This window comes from Erythrolamprus reginae, chromosome 11, assembly GCF_031021105.1.
Source record: "Erythrolamprus reginae isolate rEryReg1 chromosome 11, rEryReg1.hap1, whole genome shotgun sequence".
Lineage (NCBI taxonomy): Eukaryota > Metazoa > Chordata > Lepidosauria > Squamata > Dipsadidae > Erythrolamprus > Erythrolamprus reginae.
This window is the reverse complement of record NC_091960.1, coordinates 3,434,663-3,440,000: the sequence shown is the minus strand read 5'-3', so window position 1 is coordinate 3,440,000 and position 5,338 is coordinate 3,434,663. Positions and strand designations below refer to the sequence as shown.

The window sequence follows — 5,338 nt, the reverse complement described above, 5'->3', positions numbered from 1 at the left end:
TATATCTTTTCTGCTATTCTCTCATTGATATATTTTATTCCTATATTTTCTCTTCTTTCTTTAATACATTTTACTCCGGTATATCTTCTATGACCTTCATTGTGCATTATTGTGTATTGGACAAAATAAATAAATAAGTTCAGGAGGGAAGTGTTTTTAATAGGAAAGTTGAATAAATTGAATAAATAAATAAATGGGCTGTGGGCTGTGTATTGATGTGGGTTCCTTGGTGAGACACCCAACTTTGGTCTTAATGCGTTGTGTGGATCCAAGGACCATTCCTTGTGCCACAACAGGGCTTATCTGGTTAGTTATGTAAAACACAGCCACTTTGTTAACCTGGATTTAAGGCTCAGCATTTTCTGTAAACTCAGCTGGCTAACCAGATTCTGGAGGTTGATCTATGGTTGAGGAGGTCCTTCATTAAGGACTTGACTTCATCATGAGCTCATGATGGACCAAGAAAACCTGCATAACTCCACGCACACAGCCCTTGCCTTGGCGGTAGTATCATAATCAAGGGACACACAAACTATATGTATACCATGGTTATCAATTTAATTATCCCACATCCGATCCCCGCTGGGGTATTTATCTCTCTGTCCAATTTGAGTGGGAGGGAAGTTTTGGGATGATCAAATCAAGAACATCTAAAGTTGATTGTTAATCATTCCATTCCAGGGTTTTTTTCAGCACTTCCAGACCCAAACAAAAGGGAAATTGTTGACATGTTTATTCAGTTTTTGAAAAGCACTAAAGATAAGGAGGCCGGTGTAAGGTTTGTAAACAGTAAAATGCTTTTTCTGTAAATGAAGCTCTTCACACCTGATAAAAGGTATCACCTGGTTACTCATAGCTCCGGTGTGGCAAGTTTACACGGGAGTAAGTCCCAAAGAGTTTGTTGAAGAGGTTGCTGGGAAGTGAAGATTTCATATTTATTCATAGTATTGGGAAATCTAACAAGGGTTTTTTTTAAATCTTTCTTTTAGGATCTTTTCTGATCACTGGAAAAAATATCCCCATTTCTCAATCTGGATAAAACTTTCCTTCCTTCCTTCCTTCCTTCCTTCCTTCCTTCCTTCCTTCCTTCCTTCCTTCCTTCCTTCCTTCCTTAATCTATCTATCTATCTATCTATCTATCTATCTATCTATCTATCTATCTATAAATCTATCTATCTATCTATCTATCTATCTATCTATCTATCTATCTATCTATCTATCTATCTACATATATCTTCTATCGTAATTTATTTGCCACTCATCTTACAGCTCTGAAAATTAAGTACTGAATGGCAGCATTTACCAAACCTGCTTAACCTAGTTAACCTAGTTAGTTAATTCACTTATTTTCTAATTTTACTCATTGCACTGAATCAGTTACCCATAATCACCCTGGATAAGATGGGCAGCCAACAAATGTTACAAATAAATGCATAAATAAATAAATATAAGCTCACCAAAAGGTGACCCTTGATTTGCCCAGTACCCTAATAACCATAAAAAGTTAACTTGGGTTTATTGTAACCAAGTTTAATTTTTCTTTCCCCCTTCATTTATTTATATCTCACCTTTATTATTATTATTAATAATTATTATTAATAATAATTTATTAGATTTGTATGCCACTACTCTCCGAAGATTCGGGGCGGCTATTATTTTTTACAAATAACTCAGGGTGGTGAATACCTGTAGTCCTCCTCCTCTTCCCCCCAAAACAACAACCCTGTGAGGTGGGTTTAAGAGAAAATTATTCCCAAATCTCCCAGGAGGGTTTCATGGCTAAGATGGAACTAGAACTTACTGTCTCCTAGTAATTGGCCAAAGTCTCCCAGCTAGCTTTCATTTCTAAGGCAAGACTAGAACTCGCAACCTTTTTGGTGATTGAACTAAAGTCCCTTAGCCAACTTTCATGGCTAAGGTTGGGACTTATCTCCTACTTTCCAGCCTGGTGCTTTAATCACTAGACCAAATTGGCTCTATTTAGTTACTTTTATTGATTAGGTTCTGTCTTTTGCAATATATAGCCCAAACAATCATTTCCTTTTATCTTCTTCCTTCATTATTCTTAGTTTATTATTGCATGTTGCTTTGTGTTTTTATTTAACTTAAAATGGGCGGGCAAAATATCTTTGGTTTTTTAAAGATGGTTTCATTTCAATGGGAATTTAGAGCTATTTAATGTATATTAGGAAAGTACCGGTAATTGAAAAGGAAGCTGCCCAACATTTATTCAAATATATCCATTAGGAGAAACTGAAATGTACCAGATTCTTAATCTAAGGAACTGAAGATTTGGGGCTTAGCAAAAAAAGGGCAGATGTTGTTTCGCCCTAGATATTTTCCCCATTTTAAAGGGATGCCATCTCTTTCCGGTGACTGGGATTATAGGTTTATAAAGTGGGGTAAAGATGCAGAGAAAATCCTTTAAAGCAAACAAAAACCTTGATTTTTTTCTTTCTTTTATGGACATGTTGCTTTCTGTTGCAAATGTAAGCGTTATAATCTCACTTGAGAGATGCAACAGGTCGATTAATCCAAAATAAAACCCAACACTCGTTCTTTCCCTTTTGGGAAAGGCAACAGAAAATAACAAAACAATGTTAAATGTGTTTATATTCTGTAAACTAAAAGATGATCTATGTTACAGATCATGTGTTTGGATAAACCCACTTATTCTGTGTGTTTGGAATAAACTTGAAAGCCGGAAAGCCTAATAGCACCCTTAAAAGTAGAAAATTAGCGCTGCTATTTTAATTTTTAGAGAAAATGGGCAGTCCATTTTATCGGTATAATCTTGACTACAGTAGCATCTCCTGATTTCAACTGTGCGATAATTAAAAATATATTTTAGAGAAGATAGAAGTAAATTCAGAGCGGAATCATTTGCATTTGTTAATTTTAAGTCATCCAAAAGAGGATCAAAGCAAATTTGTAGACAATAAAGAAAAGCCCGACTTTAAATCTCTAAGAAATGTTGCATTCTGTTTCTTCTTCAATTTTTATTCTTTCATTCCAAGTGAGTAAGCGTTGATTTCGTTAAATGAAATTCTGTCACAATCTTGAAGAATGAATTTATGACTTTTCATCTCCTAAAACTAACGTGGAGACATCCTGATGGATCCTATAAAACATTTATTTTGTTTTCTCTTGAAGGATGCGCCTTGATATGAAAATATTCTCTAAAGGAGCCAATATTTTCCAGTTTGTGTGCCTTTGGTTATGAATCATAACCATAAACATTAACAAATAGGAATTGCTTTGAGATGATAAATAGAGATAAATAAACATTAACAAATAGGAATTGCTTTTAGGTGATAAATAGAGTTGAGGTGGAATCTAGTAACTTCTACTTTCAAGATACTTTTCAGAAGCATAGAAACATAGAAGACTGACGGCAGAAAAAGACCTCATGGTCCATCTAGTCTGCCCTTATACTATTTCCTGTATTTTATCTTAGGATGGATCTATGTTTATCCCAGGCATGTTTAAATTCAGCGACTGTGGATTTACCAACCACGTCTGCTGGAAGTTTGTTCCAAGGATCTACTACTCTTTCAGTGAAATAATATTTTCTCACGTTGCCTTTGATCTTTCCCCCAACTAACTTCAGATTGTGTCCTCTTGTTCTTGTGTTCACTTTCCTATTAAAAACACTTCACTCCTGAACCTTATTTAACCCTTTAACATATTTAAATGTTTCGATCATGTCACCCCTTTTCCTTCTGTCCTCCAGACTCTACAGATTGAGTTCATTAAGTCTTTCCTGATACGTTTTATGCTTAAGACCTTCCACCATTCTTGTAGCCCGTCTTTGGACCCGTTCAATTTTGTCAATATCTTTTTGTAGGTGAGGTCTCCAGAACTGAACACAGTGTTATTCCAAATGTGGTCTCACCAGCGCTCTATATAAGGGGATCACAATCTCCCTCTTCCTGCTTGTTATACCTCTAGCTATGCAGCCAGGCATCCTACTTGCTTTTCCTACCGCCCGACCACACTGCTCACCCATTTTGAGACTGTCAGAAATCACTACCCCTAAATCCTTCTCTTCTGAAGTTTTTGCTAAAATAAGGGTTAGGGTAAAATAACTAAAATAACTTCATGAAATTATATAAAATTTTCCTCTATGTTCCTTTCACGTCATTAATTAATTTCGCCCTTTCTGAAAACCTCTCTCTAGTAACAAAAACCTACTTGCATGGATGCATTATAGAAGATGACAAAAATATTTGCTATGATCAAAGATTTCTTTGATCAGGTGGACCTCCAAAATACGTAAAATTACTCTATTACAGTATCACAATTCCTAAGTTTCCAAATTGGCAAAAATTCTTAGCTGGGCAGAAGAAGAAGAAAGCAAACTTGGACAGACTATTGAAGATCGAGTTGAAGATGTCTAGGCTGGACCTCAAATAATGAATAGATGTTTATGTCCACGGCATCCTTCTAAATAGAATTTTTTATTGGCCAAGTGTGATTGGACACGCAAGGAATTTGTCTTTGGTGCAGAAGCTCCTACCCAAAACATACTTCTTGCTTCTACTCTTTAAGGACACAGATAATCATTACTGGTTTCTGGAGACTGAAAATAATGTTCTAGAGTCCATACAGCAGCTCTACAAAATAACGTGGCTTCGGAGTTTCATAAAAAAAGAACTTCGTTCTTACCTTTTCTCGCTGGCTGCTCCAAGGTGTAGGTGCCCAGGCTAGGGACACTTGTGAGCTTCTGCAAGAGAACATAGCAAAGATTTGGTCTGGGGATGACTCCGGCCGAAAAGCCCAAGACAGCTGTTTCCTAACCCCATGAAACCAGAGAAAATAACCCGAGCTAGAAAGAGCAAAATGTGTTAAAAGGATAACCGTAGAAATGCAGTTGGGAGATCACTCCCTATAATCTGTAATAAAAAGAGAAGCTTAACCTGAATTGAAAGAGATTTAGAGCTGGGGAGAGATTGTGCAGAGACTGGGACTTCTCCGAAGCATTTAGAGGGGAAGGTTTGGGATTTTCTCCTCTTAAGCCCTAGAGAAAAGCTGGGTGTGGTAGCGGCAACGGCAGAGGCAGGGAAGTGGTGATGGTGGCCACAAGCGGTTGTCGCCATGGGGGGGGGTGTCTGCCCCACAAGAGTTTGGTGCGCGCACATTGTCCAGAGTCCATTCGAAGAGCTGCTCTGCAGATCTCACATGATTGGTATTAGAGCCACATTCGGAAGATTAATACCGTGGTACCTCTACTTAAGAACTTACTTCGTTCCGTGACCAGGTTCTTAAGTAGAAACATTCTAAATACAGGGTTCCCTCGATTTTCGCGGGTTCGAACTTCGCAAGTAGCCTATACCAC

General features: G+C 37.3%; 1 protein-coding gene across 1 annotated transcript in view; it reads right to left on the bottom strand.

Moving 5' to 3' along the window:
• The window catches only part of CRX (cone-rod homeobox), an 18,134-nt gene extending 13,447 nt beyond the window's left edge, over positions 1–4,687 (bottom strand). Inside the window, exon 1 of the mRNA XM_070764725.1 lies at positions 4,669–4,687. The gene's annotated coding sequence lies outside the window, so the exon portion shown is untranslated. The remainder of the gene's footprint in view (positions 1–4,668) is intronic.
• Between the last annotated feature and the right edge of the window lie 651 nt (positions 4,688–5,338).